At 38.7% G+C, this 26,823-nt stretch overlaps 1 protein-coding gene across 1 annotated transcript in view; it reads right to left on the bottom strand.

The window, feature by feature from the left end:
- ST6GAL2 (ST6 beta-galactoside alpha-2,6-sialyltransferase 2) overlaps positions 1-5,184 on the bottom strand; it is a 106,391-nt gene extending 101,207 nt beyond the window's left edge. The window contains exon 1 of the mRNA XM_079300673.1: positions 5,168-5,184. The gene's annotated coding sequence lies outside the window, so the exon portion shown is untranslated. The remainder of the gene's footprint in view (positions 1-5,167) is intronic.
- Between the last annotated feature and the right edge of the window lie 21,639 nt (positions 5,185-26,823).

Here is a 26,823-nt window from a genome sequence, read left to right on the forward strand (position 1 = left end):
AGAGATAATTGAAGCCATTTGGAATGCACAACATGTATTTGATAAAAGCACCACTGGTTACAGCAATACCTCCTGTTCCCACACACACACTCCCCCATCCATGGTGGTTTCAAAAGCATGTCTCTGTCTTTTCCTATCGTGAGAATACCTGAAACCAGGAGTTTTTCTGTGTAATGAACAGGGTCAGATTGCTTCTTGGCTGCCTACATTTCCTACTAATACATAAATAGTCCCCAGTCCAGAAAGTTTATCTGCATTCAGAATCCTACATCTTGATCAATTCCATGATGTTTTAAAACTATAAACATTTTTACTTTGTTTTGTGCAAAATGGCCTAAGATTTTGCTCATCTGGCACCTGCTGGGGTACAGTTCTATTTCTGATGTTCAGACTGCTCTGTGATGTCACCTTCAAAGCAAATAGGGAAAAAAGTTTACTCCCTTGACCAGGAGGTACAAGCAGTATGAAATAAATAGGACCAGTTAATCAGGTGTTGATTTGTTAAGCTGTAAGGACAGAAAATCTCAGTATCTGTCTGTCTGTCTGCCCATCTATCCAGTCATCTCACTCTCACTGTTCTCACTCATTTGGATTTTACCTTGTAAAACCAAACCCAGATCAGTGTTACAAAATTAAATATTAGGAAATAAATATAAAGAACTTAAATAAAGGGAATGCTACACAGTTTGAGCTGAAAAAAAGGCAGATGAAAAACTGTGATGTTAAGTGCAAAAAAAGGTATCTAAAATAATTTCAAAGGAGATGTTTTAAAATTACCATGACAGCAGCCTTTCAACTGTGTGCTGAAGAAACAGGAAAGTTACTAATGATGCTCCTGATACTTCTGCTCCTGCAGTCTAGAGTTCTGGCTTCAACTTCAAAGGGAATGATGCTCACACCTTCTGTATGCAATATAAAGTTCTCCTCATGCTCAGTTTACAAAACAACAGGTAGCTATGCTCTTTCATGTATATCAGAATACATGCAAAGGAAAACTTCCCACTGAGATGAACTCAGCTCCAAGTCCTCTGCCCAGGCCAGGGAGGGCTCTTTTCTGTGTCTCTGCAGCTGCTGCTACAAAGCTGCTGGTTAGAGCACACTGGTGTGCTCTCAGCAATCTGGCTGCTCAGCTGGTACCAATGGCTGAATCTTCCTGACATCAGTGGAGATTGAAGCATTTATCCCAGCAAAGCAGATGAGCTAGTAAATTAATTCCTCTCCAAGGTGGGTCTAGGGTGTTTGCTCCAGTCAAATCTGAACCAACCTTAAGGTCCCTCATCACAGCAATCATAGGAGTGAAAACATTAATATGTTACTCAGCTATTTGGTACATAGTGTCTGAAGGCTGGGAACCAGCAAGAGCAGCAGTGTAATGTAGGTATCAGCATCAGGCCTAAACTCAAAGCTGCTCAGGGATGCTGAGTCTGTGCCTGCCTTCAACTTCTCTGTGACCCCTGGGCTGTGGTGGCCCCTATGAGAGCATCTGGCCAACAGGTAATGGTGCTGCATTCCTACTTCATATTTGAAAAACCATATTTATGTAATCAATGGAGATGAAGTAAGGAGAGAAATTTGTGAAAAACTTATTTTTTGCTGAATTTCTGTTATTCCGTGAGCAAAATTACTGTAAAATTGCAGTGTTTTTGTAAAATTGTCTCCCACTCAAAAAACCTCTGAATATTTTTTCTTTGCAGTTTTGTGTGAGATGTTTTCATGGAAAGTTTCGAAGAAGATAGTCATGTTTTCTGGCTGTATTTTTATTCCACTTTGGCAATTATTGATCACATGGTCTAGCTTACAATTCTCTGATTCTCTTGCATTAAGAACAGGAGGTGAAACCATGCTGACTTTATTTTCCACAGGAGTATCTTATATTGTGAATCTTTCTGCTAGATAACTAGGTGGTAATTAACTCATCCATCTTTAATAGCTGAAGCAAAAGTGGGACATGACTGCTGTGATTCACAATTAACTGTGTATTTCCTTGTCATTATCAAGGCACACTATGCTGGGTGAGGATTTGGTGTGTCAATTTTATAACATGTACCTTTCCTTGGTCTAGAGGTACCTACATTTTCCCATCTCTGTGTGTGTTCTGCCCATTCCAATACTTTTAGCACCCTCCTTGCCTTGATCTGACAAAGCTGCCTTTCCCTGGGAGTGCTTTCAGTACCCTCTTTCTTCTTTGTGTGCCATGTCCTTTGCATCAAGCTCCACTGAGTACCAAGGGTAGCTTATCACTGAGCATGAGTGAGCACCTCTCATGACACACAGAGGAGTAATGCTGCACCAGGATTTGTTGCACTGTCAGGAGAGGAGAGAAATCTTTCATTTTCAGACAGTTATAGACATCAAAGGATGCAAAGACAGGTGCAGAGGAAGCAGGTGTAATATCAGATGCCTACCTTTCTGTGAAAATGTCCCAGAAATGCCAAAAACTGTGGGGTGTAGGCACACATTGCAAAGAAACCCTTGGTTACATATGGCTGTGAATAACAAACTGCTTGGGACTATGGCTCCTGTTGAGTTCAGAGGCTGGAAAGTGCAGCTTCCTTGCTAAACTGCTACTAAAGAAAACCTTTCGTGTCTCCAGCACGGGTCCCATGCAAAACAAGAGGGATTTCAGATGGATTTTGTGTGACAACATGGCTGTGGGAACTGAGAGATGCAGGTATGAACTGCTTCCCTGGGATGCTCCAGTCTTTCATATCATTGCTAGAAGTAATGATCCATTGTATGCTTGTTTATGGCTCTGAGCATATTGAAGACAAGCCACTGTGCACACACACTAAAACACACTGGGATGAACCTGGACCCTTTGGCACATTATTGGTGCATGCTGACAGTGGGAAGTTTGGAAACCCTTTTCTCTTTTATTCAGATAGAACAAATATTGAATACAACCTCCATCAGTGGGGAACAAAGAAGGTCTACAATATCAGAACTAATTCACTCATGTGGAAGATATGAACCCTGTGTCCAAATCTGTGTCTAAATCAGGCAGAAGAGGATCCCACATATTCACTGATGGTTTAGACTATCAGGTTACTGTTGAGCATCTTCTGTTTCCAAACAGAACTTTTCCAGTTCCTTGTGGTAATGCCAGGGCACATGCACCCACTTAAGAAACCAATGTGAACATACACACAGACTTGATGGCATTAAAGATGACATAAAATGTGGAAGAAAAACATTCAGAACCTGTCAATCACTCAGCATCAGTCATTTGAATAGCAACCTCAGATTTCATAATAAAAAAGGCTGTTGACTATGTAGAATAGGGGCTACAGGATTTTCCTTGGCCCAAATCATAGCATGCCAGCAAGGAAGAGTTTGCTCACACTCACAGAACACTGAATACACTGGATGATGAAGTTAAAAGGTGGTAATTCTTCTTTTCATGCTCTTGGTCTTCAGACTCCAAATACATGGTTTACATACTAAAAATATGTTCACATTCAACTGATGTGACTAATTTCCTATAGTACTTAATATTTTATTGTACACTAGATTTTCTTGGAACAGGTGTATATTTAATCCCTTCTTTTGTAGAGCTTTAATTTTTACTTTCTTCCCCTTTTCATCCTTGCAAGAATATAGTTGGCTTCTCCCCATCCTACTTCACAGATAAAAGGACCAATTTTTGGAGATAGTGTGCTGCCTAGAAAATATTTTTTGTGTCAATAAATTACTTGTTCCTTCTCAAAGAACATTTCTATATCTCTTACTGACCTCTTGCTCCTGGTGTGCTTGAAACATTTATTGGTTTTTTCACTCTTCCCCCACTCTGTAATCTCCAGAATTTTCCACTTGATTTCTCATGTGCTTTCTTCATTTTATTCTTACCATCTTTGTAGTCTGTGGCCAGACATTGCTGCTGTTGTGGCCAGTAGATGAGGTCACCAGCTACATGTCTATATTTGTCAGAATTGATATCTATGTCTCTATTTTTGTTATAGTAATATCAGCCAGAGACCAGAGCTCCAAAGCATTGTCATAACTTCATCTCCAGTAAGGACAGGGAGGTGCTGAATAAGCAAAGAGTGGCACCATATGCACAAAATTTAACTTTGCTTTGCTTTTCTTTACTGGATTCTCAGCCTAAGCATGAAGGAAAGTCAGATAAATATTTATCAACTTGATTCTTATCTGAAACAAAACATATGCTTATGTATTCGTTATCAAGAGCACAGTAATATAAATAGCATGATGGCACACACATACTAGAAATCCAGCTCAGGAAGTGTTTGATTTCATGTATTTATGGGAAAGTACTATTGGATTTTGGCAAATATGGCATCTCTCAAATTCTAATTGTACTTTTATGTAAAGCTGCAAAACTAGAAACACTATGTTAGCGATTCTGAAGGACAGTAAGTACAAATATAAAAGGATAAACCTTCAGGTGGAAGAAAATGCACATAACTAAAACAGATATTTGAAATGAAAAGTCTGACATTTTCTTACTTGGCCTGCAGTAAAGAGAATCTAATAGTAATTTTGCAGAAGTGCTTCAAATCACAAAGTATTTCTGTTGCTAATGATTTCTGTGGTATTTTATTTGCTGTAAGCAATTCATTAGCCCTGCCTTCTCCTATCTTATAATAAACTTTCTGACAACAGAATAGCTGATTTTTACTCTTGCAAAAGGAAAAAAAGAAGAGATTTGATCAAAGATTATCACACTGTTAAAGCTAAAGAGATAAAAAAAAAGCTCTGGTTTAATACCAGGAAATGACACGCATTTTGCTTGTTTTAGTGTTCCTTTCTGGAATGCTTCAACAGGCATAGCAGCCAAACATTGCCAAAGCCAACAAGACTGGCAAAAACAATGTCCATATTTAGGGCACTTTGTGGAAAGTACAGGAAGGTTTGAAAATCCTGATAAAACTGACCCAGATAAATCCTGACAAAACAGCACCCAGTCCTTGGTTGTACTCCAGGATCCTGGGAGACTCCATTCATTCCAGTGATCTTTTTTAAGTCTGGAGGAGACAACAAAGCCAAGTTCACCCTCTAAGAGATTCAGCCTGTGTGTGCTGCTGCTGCAGTCTGGCAGAACACTTCCACCAGCAGGTTTTTCATATTGAAATATCCCACCATGTTTCTTATTCCCTGCACTGTGGTCTTAGTAAGAGAACAGCAGGGTTGCCAGCCACCCACTTACCCTGCTCCTCTGCGTCCTGGGAAGTCAAGATGCCCTCTACCATTTGAAAGGTAACTGGAACCTGACCTGGGAGAAAATGACAAAAAATTGAGTTTAACCACTATATAAAACCATGAAAAAAATATAAAAAGTATGACTTGTCTGCCTATAATTTTAATGAAACACAAAATGGTGGGTTTATGCAGCTATTTTCACATACTGGAAAAATGATTTTCATTGTTTTCGGGTGTTTCAAAAGGGAAAAATACTGTTATTTATGAATTGAGATATAGAAAAATATTCTGGGGGATTTTGATTGAGTGACATGCTTAAAAGCAGAGGTTTGATGAACAATGTTAGTAAACAACAATGTGCTTGGATAAAAAATTGCATGAAGAAAACAATAGGGTTTAAACTCTGAGAGGTCACATGAAGGGTCATAGCTGTGTGCAGCTTAGCGAGTTTGAGATTTAGAGAGAAAGGATATGGATAATAATTTGAAAACACTGTTTATCCTATAATCATCTCCAAAAAACCACAAAAGAACTGCCTGTCAAGCTTAATCTGGCCTTTTTTCTATAATATCTGAACAAGTCTGTCACTAAAAGTAGTGAGCATTTCACTGTGGTGCATGTAGAAGTGAATGTTCAAAGACCTGTAGCAAGAAGTTATCTGCTCTGTTTTGCAGCAAGGGGGATGTTTTGGGTTGCAATACAGGATGTGACCAGAAATGTGTATTCTATCACCATCTGTTAAAACCAGGTGGGGCAGTGATTCCTTATCTCCGTAGCACACATTATCTGTTAATGGGCCATCTTTAAAACCAGGTGGACAATCATCTTTATCTTTTCCACAACCCATCCTCCCTCCAGGAAGATATCATCTGCTAATGGGCCATTCAGTCCCACTGTATGACTGATAAAATTACATCATCCCACTGGGAGATGCTCCAGCCAGGGGGAGGAGCCAAGCCTTTCCTACCTAGGTAAAAACTGAGATTTGGAACACCAAGGTACCTTCTTTCCACTGGATTCCAGAGGAAAACTGGACCTTCCCACATCATCCCTGGACTTCTGGAACACGGCTGCACCTTTCTACAGGAGCACTGTTTCAGCTGAACCACATCTGCCACTGCAGGAAGATGCAGCCATCATTTAATGGGACTGCTACCAACTCTGTCAGGGTTGAGATTGTAATACTGTATTTCTTTTTTAATTTTCCTAGTAAAGAATAGTTATTTCTAATTCCCATATCTTTGCCTGAGAGCCCCTTAATTTCAAAATTATAATAATTTGGAGGGAGGAGTTTACATTCCCATTTCAAAGAGAAGCTTCTGCCTTTATTGGCAGACACCTGTCCTTCAAACCAGGATAGGGGAATAAGAGAAAGAAATTGAATTTGTATAAGAGAAAGTGGAATGGATAACTGAAAGAATTTTTACCCTGTTTTTCTAAACTAGAACTTATCCTGCTGTGCTGCCTGTGCTCTTTTGTGTCTGTGAGCCTGAAATACAGCTTTAGAATGTGTTGACTAATTGCAACTTAATGGGCAGAAAGAGAGAATTATCAAACATATTGAGTTCCTACTATTGCTAGAGACAGAGTATTTTAACTCCCACTGAGTTATTCCACCACTAGGCACCAGGAAGGCACAAGTATCAGGGACAGTTTAAAAGAAAGTTAGAGGCAACCACTTAGTACAAGCTCACAGTGTTTCTGTGGTGTGACAATTCTTTTCTTAATCCAAAGCAAAAAGATGGCTCTATCTCAAAATGGAATCTAAAATGGAAACAAGCTCACTGGTTAGTGAGCAAACCACAGAGAATGTTGGAGGCTTATAATTTCCATTTGCATTAGTTGGGTTGGTCTTTTAGGGCACTCAGTTTTGCTTCCAGGAAATTCTTGAGATGATGATGAAGAAATAGAGAAAGTGAATAGGTCTACATTCAGGCTGAAAGAGGAAAGTGAAAAACATGATCATAGAAAATAGTGGAAATAGCATGCAAGTGGCACATAGCTATTTCACAGAGACACACCTGAAGGGATTAAAACAAAATGATCATACCCAAAGGAGCACCAATCAGTAGAATAAAATGGACAGCAGTGAAATTTAGGATCTTCAGTTACTCTACCACACTATATTAAAAAGCTTTTATGCCTACTCTGTGTTTCCTTATGAAGAAAGTAGTAAAATTGATCCTGAAATGCAGCAGCAAAGATCTTTAAAAAGTAAACGTTTTAAATGAAAAATAGCACATCATTTGGGTTGTCCTAGTAGCTATCAGAAAGGGACCTTCCTGGGCAAAGTTTCTGTGTTCTTCCTCCTCCACACTGATGGGAATTATGTTTTGACAGGTTCTGAATTCAGGGAAATAAGATGAGGAGTACTTGACCAGACAACAGCCACCATCCAAAAGAAATAGCATGGAAGGAAAATTAACTGGTGCCCATTAGAAGAGGAGAAATAGCTCACACAGAATAGCTGCCACAAAAAGATCTCCCAACTACAGCTAAGTTTATAGGTGCCACTCCTCAGTGGCAGATCACTGAACTTTCAAAATTTGTGCCAGACAGAGGGTAAGAAGAAAAAATCCAGCAGGGAGGCTGGTGTACCTGGGTACCCACAGGTGTTCCAGACAGCAGCACTTCTCTGAAGGATAAGGTTAAATTTTCTATGACAACTGTAGGAGAAGCAAATGACAACACAGCTGAACTATAAATCTTACCAAAGTCAATATCAAAAAGTGGAAATGACTGATCCAGTTTTGTAAATAAAAATTGAACTTCACTGCTTTCTTACCCTCAAGAGCTCATTAGTTGCTATGGAGAGCTTCTACACAAATCTGACATTATACATGGAAATGAGCACCCATCTGACAAAAAAATCTGGGGAAACACAAATGTACATTTCACAGGAGGTCAGAAATAATTGTTAATTTAGGTGAATAATGACAGTTATAAATATGTAGCTCAGCTTTAAAAAACACAGGGAACAATTTATTAAAATGTGACAGTTGTAGATAATAGATTTGGTTTGCATGGTAAGGCTACCATTTATATATAACTTTATGTAACTTATTACAGCTGCAATAAAACAATGTATATCATAAATAGTGTTTTAAAAAATAATTGCATCAGCTTTAGTAAAAGTATTAATTGCTATTTTATGCCTAGCACTGGAACAATCTGATTATCTGTTTGTCAAGACTTGAAGACATGATTTTAATAAATCATCAAAAATCACACTCTTAGTTTAGAGAAATAACCCTCTAAGCAGGGAATTATCCAGTGTGTTTCTTCATTTTCCATTACCACAGTGCTCTTTCTGATTTCTATCATGATTAATGCGAGCCAAGATTATTGTTAGCATAAAACGTTTTCAGCTCTTCCTGGAAGGCAAGTGTGTGGAGTATTGTATTTCCATTACCTTATGGTAAAAACTGTGGTTATTTGGGTCTGGAACCTCAACAGGACAATTCTATTTGTAAACAAAGAATTTCATAAGGTTTTACAGATAAATTTAATAATAGCTGGATGAGAGTTCTCTGTGGAATGTTAATAATTTTCATAGTCATTAATATGATAGATTGATGAAGGGTAAAGGTTTCATACATAACTAACATTAGTTACTTATGAGTGAGGAACAGTTTAAAAAACTTAGAATACCTCTTTTTAACTAGTAGAATATAGCAATCCCCTTGATTTTCTGAAAATATCTGCAGATAGCACAGACAAAAGCAGAGACAAGATTGCATGGATAGCATTTAGTTCAGATGTAGTTTCTCCACTCAAAATCAAATAATCAAAATATTTATTGCCCTCTAATTTGTTTCCAGATATAACCAAAACAACACTGCAAAAAAATATATTTCTTTAACAGCCAGTCTGCTTGATAATAACCAAAATATTGCCTAAAGAAGGACTGTGTGAGACTGACTTTTTTTTTATGATGGGTGTATTCTGCCTATTTTCAAATATTCAAATATTTTAAGTATTTTTACATACTCATTTGCATATTCTCAGTTTTGCTTTGGAGTTCAAATTCAGTAAATATGATTTCCTGAGCATGGCCTAAGCTCATAATGAGTTTTGGTGAGTTGGTTCTGTGTTTTCTGTGTGTTTGCTCACACAAGCAGCTTCTGCTCCCATTTTCATTACCAAGCAGCCTTTTGCACACACTCTCAGGGTCTCACCTACTTTAGGAGGTGAAACAATTGATAACCAAAGATAGTGGTGAAAATGGGTGACTGTAAGAATAACTGCTCTTGTTGGACAGAAGTATTTTCAGCCTGATGTTTAAATATGGACAGGAGTGGATGCTTAGAAAGAACACATCAGTATAAGCTGATTCTTCTCCAAGCACCAGGACCCTGAGGTGATGACATTTGCAGAGAACACAAAGTATTTTTAAGTAATCAAGACTAGAAACAGATTTGAGGAATTTTAGAAGGACCTTGGGAAAAGGAGAGATGAGGAAATGACAAATGACATGCTGCTGTTCTCAAATGTCAGGTAAGGGGCACTGAAGGGGACCACTTGACACCTGAGCCACTGGGACTGGCTGCTAGGTTACACACCAGGTATAATTACATGAGTAAGAGACATGGACATCAATATGGAAAACCTAGCAAATATCAGGTTTATCCTATCAATAAGGAATGACAAATGCCAGGATGTGAATAAATGGGACAACGAAGCCAAGAATGTAGGGAAGTTTATTTCATTTAAGTGCATAATATGAATCAGATCTAATGCAAAGAAATTAATAAAGTCATCTGAGTTGTAAGTTTATTGAGATTTCTAAATCTATCCATTTCTCATATTTCTATATTTGTTGCAAGTATTTTTCATAACAGTAGTACAAACTTTGAACTTATTCTGTAATGAAATCCACTAAAGTTACAATGGTGGCAATGTGCTCAATGGGATCCTGGCAGCTCAATAGTAAAGGAGATGGTAACAATCAGAAAAAATGTAATGAAGTTATATAGCACCTTAAAATAGTTCAGATACCATATATTTTCAAAACTAAAAGAGAAGAGGTGACAAATTAATTTTAAATGAAATGGGTTTTTTTCCAATACACCTGTCAAAATAATGTAATGGTCTGAGTACTGTCAAATATTACCTTAAAATAAAATATATAAAATGAAACTGAAGGACCTGACTTGCTCTGTCCTCCATGACAGCTCTCTCCAAACCTAATTTGCATTTGGAATGTACTTTGCCCCATAAGAGCAGTTGCAGTGATATTCCAAAAGTTATTTTTAACAAACTCCTGTAATTTCCTAATAAACACTCATATATGTAGTAATGACAATAGAATTGCTATTTACATGTTTATTTATTTGAAAATTTTTTTTGTATGTTCCTTCTTTCTAGGATTGGGCTGAAGCAGAAGAGACATTTTGAGCTATTGAAACAGTAGGCTAAATATATCACATTCCAAAATCTTAGAATCAAACATAACCAGAATTGCATATTCAGCCTGCTCTGCACTCTAGATCCTTGTCAGATCTGTCTGCACAGCTGCTTAACTTTACCAGACCAATACATATCACTGCTAGAAAATGGTTATTTATGTAGCACTGAAAGCACTTCCAGTTACTTGAGCAGTGTTATCCATCATTGTGACTGCTGGCTTGAAACTTCTGACATTTACATGATTATCCTTGGGGGAGGGACTTTGTTGTTGTTTTTAGAAATATTTTCTCTGTCTCTAGCACCTCATTAACCTGATTAGGGATTCCTGTACTTCTACTCTTGCTGCAAAACAGAATTCACAAATGCTGTGCTGCCTCACACAGAAGTTGATTAGGGATTCTCTTTGAGTTTGCCCAACCTAAAATACCTAATATAACTAAAAAGGAGGATAAAAATAGGATTTTTAGTCCTCAAAATGAATTAAAAAGGATATGAATATTTGCAGCAGTGATCAGGGACTTGGTTAGTAACAGTGTGCATGTACCATCATAACAGAAATAGGGTTTTTTTTTCTAGAATAATCATAGGTACAATGATACAGAAGTTGCCTTGCACCAGAGCAAATATTTCCATGTCAAAAAATCAGAAAAAGAAAAAGAAACTGGCAAACAATATCCTTAATGCCAATGCAACAATGTTTTTACAAAAAAGGTTTATTATGTGACACTCTTGTAGCATGTGAGTGTTTGTCATTCATAGCCTTTATTCCCTCTGCCTGGCACAGGGCTTTTCTGACATGATTTTGGGTCTGCTTACCTTTAATTTATTTAACTCAAGAGCTAAAGGCAAAGATTTTTCCTTTTCCTGCTCACTTCTGAAACTGATTAGGTCATGAAAAAAAATATGTGAAGTGTGTTGTTAGATTCCATTACCATGGATTGAAGTATTCAAGATGCAAATTCTTTTTAATTCAGGCTGTGCCATCACGGGCTTGGGGCAATCAGGAATTATTAACATGGAGCTGCTGGCTCTCTGGCATGTTTTCCCTGAGTGTGCTATAGATTTCACCCTTTGGTACATTGTCTCCAGCATTACTGCTTGTGCCTGGTGTTATAGGCTTCTGCTCAGGCTCCTTTCTGTGCCCAGCAGCAGACAATGTGAGCTCTGCTCTGTTCAACATCCCATGTGGATTTTGTGCCACATTGCTGACCTTTTTTGATACTCTATTGTGAGAATCTTTTTTTCTAGTGAAAAATCCTATCACACAGAGCTATTTCATCTCCATAATCCCAATGCCTTTTGTATTACTGATGGTGCTCAGGCTATTTCTTGTTAGCCTCAGTCTAAGATAATTCTTTCAAGACACTGTGAAGTTGGGTCATTTTACATTTCTTGCTCAAACTTGTCAAATCTTATAAAAGTAATAAGTAGCACTTGAATCACATTTACTTCAAACCGTTCTTCCTGCAGCTTCTTCCTTTCAGTGTTTATCAGCACTCTCAAAAGCATGTCTGATATAAAAAGCTTTTTACTGGGACAGTATTTCAGTTTAATGAGGATTTTTGCAATTTTATTATCATTTTCTGAAGTCTAGGTAGTGCTTCTTTCCACAATGACTTCTGTAATAGGGCTTCTGAAGTTTTATAGGCTGTGTCTCCTCTGACCTATTTCTCTTTATAAACATATTTATGTAACTTCTCACAGACAAAAACATTTGCTGGTGTCTATTTTCCAGGCTGAGAATTTAATTTTTGTGTTATAGCTAGTGTTTCAGAAGAATACACAGCCACTTAGAAGGGCAGGATATGTTTGTACAGCCTGGATTCGTTTTTTTTTTTTTTGCTCAATAAGGGGGAAGAGGCAGCTGCTACAGCCTCCAGTGTGTTGTTTAACCTCATGGCTAGTTGCTAGACTTCTCCCACTCCCTACCTTGCCCATCATCCCTGTGGCAGAGTCTGGCCTTTGCAAGGTTTCAGTTTTTCAAGGTGGGAGTGTCGTGCTTAGTTTGACTCAGTATTGAGCTGCTGCACCTTGTAACTGCAAAAAAGGAAACTGTCATAGCTCTAATAAAAGCCTTTATTTTCAAGCCTCCATAATCATTCTTCTAGTCAATTTAATTCACTCCCCCTCGCCACATGCACTCAGTCCTGTCATCTGGCCTGTTCATGAGATTCCCTTTTGTTCACTCTGGGTGACAGGCAGAGCTTACTCCAGGAGAGGCACCTGCAGAAGCTAGACCTGACTGCTGAGTAGTCAAGACCTAACACAGCTGTTAATTACACCAGTTTGGTAATGGGGATTGCTGTGAACAGCAGAGATAGCCAGGCTCAGCCTCTGCCCTTGCACAGGCTGTGGGCACTCTGCTTTCCTGTGCCCTTGGAGCTCATGAGGGAGGAGTACATGGAGCCCAGACAGGTTTGGTGTGAGATCCTGCATGCTGCCTGGTCTGTGCTTTGCTTAAGGTAGGAGAAAATCAGAAGCTCCTGCAGGGCATCCCTCGTGTTCCCAAGAGCTCTGTGCAGCCCAGCCCACACTGCACAGGGCACTCGAGCCTGTCCATCAGCTGCCAGGACACAAAAGTTCTTTTACTAGTGCACCCTTTAACCAGTTTACAGGCCATGTCTCTATGTGCACCACATTCTACTCATGGTGTAACAAACCTATGATACAGAGAAGCTGATACTGCAACCAAGAAAAATTAATTCACAAGGGAAATAAAAAACCGAATGTTAATATATATTTTCTCACCTTCATACTTCTTGTACATCACATGATAGGGGCTTTAATTGGCTGGAACTGCAACTCCTGCAGTGCCATGAACAGCTGGATGTTGTGTGTGATTTGGGACAGAGTGGTCAATCAGAGAGCAGCAAACGCTGGTTGCAGAATGCACTGATTTGCAACTGGGAGATGGCACCAAGAAATGAGTGACATTTCAAAAGTCAGTAGTAAAGCTGATTTGGGTGCTCTCTGTTGGCATCTTTAAAGATTATATAACTTCAGAGCATGGATCTGGGGAGATACCTCTTCTTATGGTCAATTGATTTGCTTATAAAATTGCATCAAGCTGTATTTTTTATGTCTCTGCTTAATTAACTTGAACCATAAACTTGTTTTGCTTCTGGACGAGAATTTCAAAAAGCTTGTGCTGTATCACATTAGAAATAAGCATTATAGATAAAGTAGATGTTAAAAAGAGGTTTGCAAGTGGCCCTATATGGATAATAGGAAGCCAAGCTAGCAGCCTTAGCTATAAGAACAATATTATTCCTTCCTCCCTGAGTTCAATGACAGCAAAAAATCAAGCTTTCAGTAGAAGAAGGCTTGTTGTGCACACAACATTAGGCACATTCTGAGTAAATTTCATTTGCACAGCTACTCTCTGTTTGCACAAACCAGTGTGAAACCTGTCCATCACATAAATAATCAAAGGAAATGCAGATATGTTCAAAGCAATTTTGGCTTGGAAGTTTTTTCCAGCAGCAAAGTCTCTATGAGTCAGCCAGATGTTCCAGAATGAATTATTCAGAAAAGGATTTTCAAGTTAATTTTGTGAAATTAGTTCCTCATACTTTGTATGAAACAAAAAGGTGTTGAGCTTGTGAAGACAAAAAGAAACCATCCAAACTTTCTATTCTTGGTACATTTAGGAAATTAAGTCTGCCTCTTCAATTCAAAACTTACAGATGGGTAGGAAAATATTATGAGATATTAATATGCCTCCAGCATGTTAAAGCCACTGTAAAGACTTTAAAATGTTACTGATCCCAGAGAAATGTAAAAGAATCCCTGTGACTGGAATACCCAGGAAAAAGGAACTTAGTCTTTCAAGAACATCAGAAAATCATAGAATTGTTTAGGTTGGAAAAGACCTTCAAGATCATCAAATCCAACCATTAATCGAGCACTGCCAAGTCCAGCATTACCATGTCCCCAAGTGCCACATCCACATCTTTTAAATACCTTCTGGAGTGGTGAATGCACAACTTCTCTGGGTAGCCCATTCCAGTGATTGACAATCCTCTCTGTGAATAAATGCTTCCTAATATCCAATCTAGAGCTCCTCTAATGTAATTTGAGGCCATTTCCCCTTGTCTTAATGCCTGACATTTGTAAGAAGAGGCTGACCCCTGCTTGGCTGCAACCTCCCTTCAGGCAGCTGCAGAGAGCAATAATGTCCCTTCCTGAGCCTCCTTTTCTCCAGGCTGAACAATCCAGCTCCCTCAGCCACTCCTCACAGGACTTGTCTCCACACCCTGCCCCAGCTCTGTTGTCCTTCTCTGGACACTCTCCAGATGTCCAAATGTCTTTCTTGTAGTGAGGGCTCAGAACTGAGCACAGGATTTGAGGTGTGGCCTCATCAGTGTTGAGTACAGGGGGACAATCCCTGCCCTGCTCCTGCTGGCCACACTATTGCTGACACAGGTCAGGATACCCTTGGCTTCTTGGGCACCTGGGCACAGCTGGCTCATGTTCAGACACTGTCACCAGCACCCCCAGGTCCTTTTCCACCAGGCAGTTTCCAGCCACTCTGCTCCGTCCTGCAGCACTGCCTGGGGTTGTTGTGACCCACATAAAGGATCTGGCCATTGGCTTTGTTGAACCTTGGATGAGTTCACATTGTCATTACAGAAATCTGAACCTTCTGTGCTTCCCATACAGATTTAAGAGCAGACACTCTTTTCAATGTCAGGGGTTTTTTTTTGGTTTTGTTTTGGTTTTTTGTTGTTGTTTTTTGGTTTTTGGTTTTTTTTTATTTGTATTTGAGTAAAATTTATACACAATCTCTAACACAAAGTGGGATTAAAAATCCACAGTGATCAGTGGTAGGATTTACACTTTCACTAGGCTGATTTGCCTTGGGTTGACTGCTTAAGAGTCTTGTGTCCCTCATAAATGTGTTTCTGCTTCAAAATTCTGAATTAGTATCCTTGATGCAAGAAGTGCTATTTCCCCCCCCCCCCAGGAAAATTGCAGAAATTACCTGATGTAAATACATAGAAAATTACGTATGTTTGCAATCTTAAAGTGTTTAATTGTTCCCACCACATATTTTACAATAAATTCAGCACTAGGACTTCCTCAGAGCTGCTGACTATTAAAATGCCAACTAAAGAAATAATTGAAATTAAAGTATTTTGGAAAAAAACAACCAACCAAAACAAAACAGCTGTGGTTAATACACTCCCCTTAAAGCATAAACTCAAAATATGGTGCAGAGCAAAAGCATAGAAGAGTATGACTACTTCAGAAGACATCTGGAAGGATTTTTATTTTTTATTTTTTTAATAGAGAAGTGTGGATCAGGTCTCCTGAAAACCAGGAGGAGTGAGAACAAAAGGGCAGAAAACCTTCTGGGAAGCCTTAATTGTCAGAGTTGTTAAGACAACCAGGAGGATTGGGCAAAGAAGGAGAGACTTGCTCTGTGGAAGCTCAAGATCTGTAGTAACACTGCAATGATATTCAAGAGCAGCTTTCCCCTTCATGCAAGGATGCCAGGAAATAAAGGAAAGTAGTGGAGAGATTGACTGGACCAGCCAAGAGATGCTTGATCATGGTGCATAACAGGAGATCAGCCACTTCTGGAGGTGGGCCAGACTGAAACTTTGTGAGTTTGAGAGTTTCTGTTTTACAAGAGACAGAGGAATTTCACATTATTCATAGTCCAAGTATATAGTGTTTGTACAGTTGAAGCAGAGGATGCAATATCACTGCCATGTTTTCTTTCATGTCATTCTTGTCAGCACTACAAACTTTCTGAGTTTGTCTGCAAAGCTGCCATCATTCCTCATTTATAGCCTATTTGCAGCATTATTTAAAACCAAATCCACATTCTTTTCTTTTGGTTCCCCTTAATCTTTGACTGATCTTGGAATAGGGACATCTCAAGGCCATTTTATTTCCCATGAAAATCAAGACTAGGGAGAGCACTCCAATAATCCAGGAGCAGAACAGATAAAGGAGTTAGCTTGAAGTCTGCATGCCTGGAAGACACATCTGCCTCCACAGAAAAAAACTTCCAAGGCTGGGGTTCCTGCCACAGAAAAGAAAAAGCAGGAATGAAGCTGAACCTGACTAGAATTCCACCAACTCACAGTGAGTGTTTCTGAAGTTCAAATAGAATTGAAAATGTAATGTCAGTCAAAAGTGATTATGTCCAAAAAAAAAAGCTATTTATCTCAGAGCAAAAGGATTGAATAAGTGCAAGACTGCCTCAGCACCTGCTATTCCTACCTCTATTTCAACCTAGTTAGTGCTGTGCTTATGTGTTTTCAGCTAAAAACATGGGCTGTTTAAACTCTATTCTGAGCCAGTGCAAATCATTATTGATCAGTGAATGTAAGCTGATTTATTCTGGCTTACTCCTGTTGGTCTTGGGGCAAGGTACAGCAGAGTTTTGGTAGTACTTTTGTAATTAGATGAGATCAGGGCAGATGAATAGTCCTACTTTTAAAATGCCACCAAATGTCACTTCTCCCATTGTTTTATCTTCCAGCTCCATGATAAAGGTTTAAGACTCTAAGACTGATCCTGTGAAAACACAGCAGTTAGACAGTGCTGAGAGTAGCTGTACATTTGTTTCCTAGAAGACCTGATCTTTCACATGGACCAGGCATATGATGCTAAGGCACAACTGGGATTTGTCACTAGTCATTGCATGCCTGCAAACTGCACGTGCACAGCATCAAATGGCAAATAAAAAGAACATGAAAGAAAAGACATTTTCACCACCTTGGAGAGGAGGTTGATTCCCTAGGCCACACCTCTTTCCTCACAATCCTTTCAGGAATGACACCTAATCTGCTAATTGCTACAATTCCAGAAGGAGAAAATTTGTTCTTTCTGATTCTGTATCCCAAGATGGGTCACAGTACCAAAACATTAGTAACTGACTGTGCTATTATTATACTATCTCTTTAAAAATTTGTCAGTTAGAAACAATAAATTGAAATTAATACATCTATAGAAAGACCCATGTAAAAAAATAGTGCTTGTTTTCTCAACTGCAGGGCATTATTTTTTCAGGTATCCCTTAATTGGACCCTAAGCATTGACAGCTTATTGATTGGGTGGATGTCTCACTCTTTGTCTGTGCAATGCTCCTTTAATGGTATCTAAAGTGAAGTGTCTGGAGTCCAGCATCTAAACCTCTTAGACATTTCTGATAGCCTAACCTCAGCACTTTGTCAGTATTCTCTCAATAATTACCCCTCTCTCTGTCTTCTATCTGCCACAAAAGGCTGTCTCATAGCTATTAAAAAAAATCTGTTTTTCCATGGGAAAAGACACTGCCTCACTTGACCTTCCAGAAGGGAATTAGGAGCCTCTTGATTAACTTCAGTGGGATCAGAGTCAGACCCAGGATCCCACAATATCCATCCTTTTGCTTTGATAAGTTATAGTTTTTTTGCATTGTTTCACTATGTACAGACCATATTCATTAGTCATTTTCATTCGTGACACGGATGAATTCATTAGTTTCTGATGCTGATTTAGATTCATAACTATTACTTATAATTAATTGCTAATGAAGGCTATTAGTGACTAGCTGACATTTTCCCTTCCCTTCTAAATGCTAACAAGTTTGAGCACAGGAGAAAGGGCTTGTCTTAAACAGGAATTGATTCATTTTAACAAATAAACCTAAACAGTGCTATTAGCCTTCTAGAGCATGAGATCTTTTCTACCACGGGCACAGAGCACTGCCTTATAGAGTAAAATAGTAAAATATAGAAATATAAATGTAGAACATGAAATAGTAAAATCAAGGAAACAAAAAAAGCTATTTGTTTTTCATAGATGTTTGAAAATACAACCTCACTCATCCTTCACCTTAATCTTCCTTCCATACAGACATACATGAGCCACAGAGAAGTAATTCTAGTGATTCTAATTTATACATTGGTAAGCACAGACAATGGGGCATCAAGGGAAACTCGGGTTTCTACTGCTTGAAAAACAGTCTTCCAATGATGTCAGAAAAGCTATTCCAGATTAGATTTAGTGTATAAAACTACTGAATCCCTGCTTTCTCCATTTTAATTTCCCTCATAAACCAGGCCAGCTGCAAAGGAGCAATTAAAGATACACACCATGGGTCTGAAAGCAACAAGATGTGCAGACAAGAGGGAACTTTCTGGCCCATATCAACTTTTGAGAAGACAATTCTTCCCTGTATAATTTACTGGTTTAACAGATAAAACAGAAATATAATGGCATAAATTAATACATTTCAACTGGAACATTGTAGTTCCAGTTTTATCTCAACTTTACATTTGTCTTGCCATCCTCAACAGGAGAAACAGAAAAATTTTTATTATTACCCCTGAAACATAATGTCCTCTTCCTACCTCAGTGGAACACAAATTTATCTCTAGACCTTATGAGGTAGCTGCTTCATGAAACCTGCTCTTCCCTTGATTTTGGAAGACTACAGAACATACAGAGCTGTGGTCACACAGATATACCAAAAGAAAAAAAAAAAAAAAAAAAAGAGGAAAATAGCAGGTATCTGTTATCTGTTCTCTCAATTACCTGAGTAGAAGACAGAAACTGGTCACATGAAGGGGTACTCGTGGAACTTGCAGAAATGCTCACTGTGTGCTTTCAATCTTTTTAGGAGTCCTTGGCAGGATGAAACAGGAAGAGGGAAAGCCAAGATACCAGATATACTTCCCCAGAAAACATATCTCTTTTGGGTGATTTTTCCAGCTTTATTTTGTGGAACCACTCCCAAAAGGGATTTTTGAAGAAGCACATGCTAAGGAGTCCAGTGTGGATCTGGGAATAGAAAAGGCACAGAAGGTTGAAAGGCCAGTATAATTTGAGAGAGCCTTGGGCAGATGCTGTGAATTTGGCATTCCATGGTTTTGCTTTGTAGAGAAGCCCTTATTAATTGCTCTTGTAATTTAATATTAATCAGAAGAGCCTATTAACTCCAATCCTTATAAAAGCTATTTTCAATGGGTTTTATGTAAGAAATATTATATTCTGCTTAGCATTAAGTATTGACTAACATTTTAAACTGAGATAAGCCTAAAATTAGGCATTAAAGCATGTGTGATTTTTAGGCATTTAAACATGCCTAAAAACATTCAGGGAAATCTTAAAACAAGCAATGACTATAGCAAATCTGAAGGATGTTAATGTAAAGGTAAATGACCTGCAAAAGGCATCTTTCCAAACCATTGGGAAATCAGAATGTTTATTTATTATGGCAAATATGTACTTGGCATTTGAATTTTTATACTATGTCTTCTTAGATTTTCTAATCATTAGTGCCCCTGTGGGCTCAGATATTTCATTTCTGCTTAACTCAAGTGTGCACACAACTTCAACTAGTTTTCCTCTATGGTATTTGTTGATGCTTTCTCAAAATTGTTATTTATAAAATCTCACTGACACAGCCACTAATAATATCCAAACTCCAAGAGTGGTGTCCAACAGTTGCTATCCACTCTGCCTGCTCCAGCATTCCCAGATTTCATTCTCTTTGTCACCATGCCTGGACTATTCTGTAATGAATTAAAAGTTTAAAGTGGAAAGGCAGTGGGAGAATGAAAAGGGCCAAGGGGAAAATGAGAAGATCCAGGACTGGTAAGTTGTGTACTAGCCCAATAAACACAAAAGAGACTTGGCTGTAAATTGTACACTTTGATGATAAAGATCAGTTGGATAACATTGAGTAACATTCATCTTGGAGGTGTGGGTAGATCATGGAGATCATTATGTTGAGAGAATGTCTGGAACCTGATGCAAAGGGATTTTCTTTGTGGTATTCAAGGGGACATGTTTTATGAAAGCTGTTTTACTGTGTGAATAAATAAGACTCTCACATGGAGTGGAAACCATGCAAACAGAGATCTCAGAGAAGAACTCCATGCCCAAGACTCACTGTTTAGAGCTCTGCTTTGCTCTGTCTTTTTCCATTATTAGCTGTAGGAGGTCAGATGACAGGGCAGGAAGCCCTAAATTGTGGCTGTTCTTTATGTGTTCTGTAAGTCACATTCCCCATGAGTTCTGAAAGATCTGAGGTTAGATCTTTACTAGCAATGTAACCATGAATCAAAATTCAGTGGAAGTCAGTGTAAAAGTTTGCAGAGATTTCTATAAACCTTGGATCAAAAAAGCATACACATGTAATGTTCTCTATCCCCAGTTTTAGCCCCTAAACTGCACTACAATTTAATACACTAAGCTATTTCATTATTTAAATCAAAGCTGAAACTACAACATATTTCCCATCTTGTCTGCTGCATTATTGTAAGGGATTATTAACACACATTCATTGTCAAAATAAAAATAACAGAACTGTGTTTTGGCAACAATAGGAGTGACAAAACATAAATAAGAGAAGCAGAAAATGATCAAACAAATTAATTTTCCTTTATAGCAATTTTTTATGAAGAAACATCAGTATTGCTTACAATTCATGGATTATAATTAAACATAACATTAATATTCAGTGCAGTCAAAAAAAAAAAAATTATTGCATTGAGAAGCTGGTACATTAAGAAAAAGCACCAGACCTCATGACACATGTGAGGGTTCTGCAGTATTTCAAATACAGAAAATAAATATAAAAGCATCTTATTAATGGGGTGCAATCCATAAACCAAAATTGCCCCTGGATTTACAAATATGTATTTAACTACAGTTTTAATATAAATTCAATGTGATTCATGATTAAAGGCCAATCTTGTAAATGTGGCTTCTAGTTAACATTCTTCCCAGATGTTTCCTTGACAGATTCTACATTTAAAATGACTAGAAACTAAATTATTGATGTTCTTCCTCATTTCAATTATTATCAGCATTTGTGCACTTTTTCTTTTCTTAATATTTGAAGTCAGTTCTAAGGACAATTTCTCCCTGAAAAATTCAATGACAAAACCAGGTGAAATTGAACTTCTCTCACAGCAGAGCTACTCTCCTTCAATGCTGTAATTTCCAGTAGCTTATAACTTTCTCTTGTCTAAATTACCTTTGTGCTGACAGTTTTAGTACTTGTGAGTTTTGCTCATATATAATTTGGGGACATAAGTTTGAAGGAAATCTACTTAGCTACTTAGCTAATCTACTTAGCTACTTAGCTAGTTCAGTTATCCACGTATGATTGTAACATATTTTACCCTACTTACTTTTGGGATGCTGGCATGGACACACACACCTGTACACATCTATACAGCCTAATGGATGTCCACATGCCCAAACACAAAAATACAAACATAACTCACTCTTAGTGAAATGAAAATACTCAAATCCCCAGATGGATAGATCATGGTAATTGACTGCTGTTAATGCAATTTTGGTGCTCTCTCACTGATACAGGCCTGTGTTTGCTCCAGTGAGGAACATGTGACTTCCTGGAGTAGGAGAAAAAGAAAACAAACCCTGGGTCAACATGAAAATAGACCACTTTAAAAGTTTCAATCAGTGTTTCTCAGCATGACTTTAATATATTCTTTCAAATTTTGTTCTGTCTTCTATACTCTGACATAGAATACAATAGGCCCAAGATCTGCTTCCAGAGAGAGAGGCTTTACAGAACCCCTGGAGAGCTGAAGGAGTGATTGTGGCCTCTGACCCTGTTGCTCATCAGCTGCTGACAACACACCAGTTGGCTGTACAAGAGATGGAGTTGATCTGCAGATAATGGCATTCAATAAGAAATCATTACATCACACACACGTGCACCCATAGATTTCTCTGCTTTCAAAGAAAGAGACATACAGAATGGGGGAGGAAATTATTAATATTTAAAGTGTAATCAGCTTTAGTTTTTTTAGGAAGTTTGGAAGACTTTTGTTGATGATAGATTATGGAATACAGCTTAAGCATTAGTGGAGCAGACCAGAGCTCTGAGTCTGGGGACTTTAAAGAGAGTCTGGGTGATGGGTGGGGAGGGAGATGAAGAAAGAGATAAGAAATTTGCAGTCACTTTCCCAAACCTTTTCAGAAGAATATTCCTCTTTAGCATATATACTTGAAAAGTTAAAATCACTGCATGATTAAAGTGCTCCACTCTTGACTTTTGTGAGGGGCCTGATTGCCTCCATGACCTTCTTTTTTCCCCAAGAAATCCTAGACAGCCCAGAAAATTAATTTGTCATGGCTCAAAAGAACTGCTGCTTATTGAAGTAGAATAAATGTCCCCAGCTATGATGGGAAAATGTAACAGGATCTCTCTAATCACAGCAGAAGTGGAACCAGTACATTTAAGACAAAAAAAAAATTAGTAAAACACCTTTCAAAGAGTGAATACAGGCTTTGCTTCTGGGGATAGGGACTCTAGAAAAGATTTTGTTGGCAGTCAGATTGAGATTTTAGAACAACACAGGAAGCAAAGGTGATTTAGACTGAAGACCATGTAAACTGAGGGATGTGGAGTGGAAGCAGAGAGGCTTTTTTGAAGATAGTGGGAAAATGGCTTGTAGCACATTGCAGGTGGTTGCAAGGCTTGGAGTTCAAAGGCAGAAACAGTAGTTGTGAGAGAAGACAGCCAGCATGATCAAATAATTGGAAATTGTCCTGTGGAGTAAAGCATGACAGGAAAAAAATCTATTTCATTCCTCAAAAAGGAAGGTTTAAGAAGGCTTGATTGCAACCTAGCAGAAGGTGGAGTAACAGGAGCCAAAGACTGGAAGTTGAACAAACTTAGAACACAAGCAGGGTGCATGTTTCAAATTGTGATGATGAAAAGTCTTTGAGCCAATTGAGCAAATCGTTGACAAAGACCCAAGATTCTAAAATCAAGACAGATTTTTTCTTCCCTCTTCTCCCTACCCTCTCCCACAAATATAGGTTCAGGCTAAATCAGAAGATTCAGATAAACTCCTTGAACAATTATTTCTTCAAGATCAAGCCTGATGTTTGCAACAGTCTGGCAAATATTCTTTTCTGCACCACCAATGTTTCTGCCTAGGCTGTTGGTTATAAAACAAATCGGTGGCAGGTATGTTTATTCTGCAGAGATCTTAACATATCTCTGATTGCTAGTGCACTGCTGGGAAGGTCTCTTTCTCTCTCAGCTACATTGTCCATTTCTCCACATTTCACAATGTCTTTACTACTGCTGTGTGCTAGAAATTCCCTGTGTCTGGTGCATTAGTTTCTGTGCAGGTTTTATGCATGCACCACCAGCCTGGATCCTCTCTACACCTTAGGAAGCAATGTTTTTCCAGCAGGTCACCTTCAGTTCTCTTGACTCCACTGGAGAAGTTTTCTATTTCAGCAAGATTGCATTGCAATAAAAATTGACACAAAAAATCAAACCACTGCATTAACCTCTATTTCAAATCTACTTTTGAAAGGACAATAAATATCAAAGAAACATAATTATCAAAAGTATGGTTACACCTTACTAAACTCACACAGGGGAATCCTTAAGGCGAGGAAGAACTCTAAACAACCATGGTGTGGATGAATATAAACTATATGTGACCCACTGCTGTATTTTCAAAGTAGCTCCTTTCCTAAGGTGCTGAATGTCCTCTGCTTCAAAATTAAAAAGCAAAATGCTGCAGAGCATATGTTCTCCAACCTCAGAGTGATACACAGGAATCTGTATTAAACACGTTGGTCAGGTTCCTCCCACCTGTAACTTTAAGCACTAACTAACCCACACAGTCATGGGAGAGAAAGATCATCTCATTGATGTACTAGGCTAAAGTAGCTGTACACAGAATTGAGAGTAACTATGCTCTCAACTTTGGATATTGAAGGTTTTAAATGAGGAAAGGAGAAGAATTTGAATGTTAGTACTTAATAATAACACTCATTTAAGGAGATACAAAATATGATGCCAGAGTCATTTCTTAGCCTTTCTAATTTCTGTTCTGTCTTTCTCTTTTCTCCTTATTAGTTTCATTCTGTTCTTTTATTTATGCCGACTACTTGATCTACATCTGCCTTCTCTGTCATGTAAGAAATATCTTTCACTAGATAAACATGTACCAGAAATATTTTCATATTCTGTCAAAATCCCTTACTGTTATCTGCACTTTCCACAAAAGTTTCTACATACAGACAAATACTCTTATGTCAGTAATTAACTACCTGGGAAAAAATGTGACAACAATATTACAACAAATATATATCACTGTTGTATGTCCATTTTGGACAGTCTCATCACTGGACCAAACCCAGAGACATGCTGCTTCAAGTGAGGAGGAAACTCAGCTGTGAATGCAAATGAAAGAAAAGATGATGTAGAAATGAAGAGTGATATTTCTACTATGCTCTTTCAGTCGTAATGCTGGAGTAACAGGTTTTGCACTTAATGATCATTAATCATGTGTTGATTTCCATATAAAATATTGTAAGGGTTAATCTGATCTGTCCCTGAATACCTTATGAGCTCTACTGTATAAATCAACCCTAAAAGCACGTTCAGATTTGAGCTCCTGTAAGATTTTTTAAAAGAAAACCTACACTGCTAATATCTCTACATGCATTTGGGACTTCAGCAGTGTCTATGCTTGAATCAATTCTGCTCTGGTTTGAGATGTAAAAAAGACTGCTGCTTTGAAAAATTGCAGAGGTTCTGATAATGTCAGGGCAGCATTGCTATAAAAGTTTCCATCAAATATGATACAGCTGGTGGATTCTTCCCTACCATCATCAACAGCAGTTTTTCATTAAGGTTGCTGTGCTACAAACCTGAAGAGTAAAGCAAGGACACTTGTCAGAACTGATTGACAGCAGCAGTGGGATGCATATATCACCACTGGTTGAGTGCTGCATATGTGTGATAATGGGTATGCTAAAAATTGGTGTATATATTATTACATGTAGCTAAAAACTCAACAATGCAGTTTTAATATGTCCCTTCTGAAAAGAATAAGACTGCTCCATGATTAAACATTGCTGAAGGAGCAAATTTCACAGAAGTTGACTTAAAGTCTGAAAGATTGATGAATATGCAGGTAGTCTGAAGGCTATTTTTTTCCTTCCGGTGTTTTGGCTGTGAATCTAATTCTGTATCCCTGTCTGGGTGTTGTCTGTGGCTATCTCACACTTCTTTATTGTCAAATCAATCCAAAGAATTTCATTAATATTTTTCCTGAGTCATGAGGATAAGCTCAGATCAGGCCTTGAGGCTTCACTGGCCTTCCACACATCTCTTCTAGAGGGATTTAATCTATTTTTCCCCCCAGCTTTTCTGCTGCAAGATATGTTTGTTCTTTTCAAAATCAAATCCTCAGGAAGCAGACTTGGGAATGGAATCTATGACTACATTTGCATGAGCAAGGTAAAAAGAATGGAAGCAAAGTACTGTCTCTTGACTGTCCACACTGTTGGATGTTTGGGAAAGCCATAGGAACAGTTTTGGGCTGGGTCAGAAACTGTGGTTGGAAGCCAAAGACTGTCTGTTTGCATGTGTTTTCCCAGCTATGGAAGGGAAAGAGCAGTGATTACAATGCCCCCAAGATGTGCTACACCATTTAGTCTCAGTCTGAAATCCTTTCATCACAGTTTCCAGCTCATCTATTCATACCCAGTGTCATGCCACTGTAGGGAAGGGTTTAAGTGTGCTGGTAGATAAAAACTGAGTATGGCCCAGCAATGCACTCTTACAGCCCAGAAAGCCAACTGCATCCCAGGCTGCATCAAATGAAGCATGGTCAGAAGGTCAAGGGAATTGGTTTGACAACACAAAGCTGGGAGGAGTGGCTGGTCCACCAGAGTTGCCCTTCACAAGGACCTTAACAGGTTGGAGAGATGGGCAGAGAACTGCCTGGAATTCAACAAAGGCAAGGGGAGGGCTCTGCGCCTGTAGAGAATTAGCCCCATGTACAGGATGGGGACTGACCTGCTGGAAAACAGCTCTGAGGAGAAGGACCTGAGGCTTCTGGTAGGCAAAAAGCTGTCCATGAGCCAGCAGTGTGCCCTGGGGGGCAAGAAGGCCAATGGTGTCCTGGGCAGCATTAGGAAGAGCATTGCCAATAAGTTGAGGGAGGTGATGCAGCCCCTTGGCTCAGCCCTTTGAGGTCACATCTGAGTGCTGTGCCCAGCTCTGGGCTCCTTAATGCAAGAGGGAGCTGGAGCTCCTGGAGCAGGTCCAGCAGAGGATGACAAACATGATGAGGGGATGGGAGCATTTCCCTTAGGAGGAAAGGTTGAGGGAACTAAGACTGTCCTGACTCAAGAAGAGACAACTGCAAGGGGACTTGATCAATGTCTATAAGTGTCTGAAGGAAGGACATCAAGAGGATGGAACCATGCTCTTCTCAGTGGTGACAAGGAATGGGA

The sequence above is a fragment of the Erithacus rubecula genome (assembly GCF_903797595.1).
Source record: "Erithacus rubecula genome assembly, chromosome: 1".
In the NCBI taxonomy this organism is placed as follows: Eukaryota; Metazoa; Chordata; class Aves; order Passeriformes; family Muscicapidae; genus Erithacus; species Erithacus rubecula.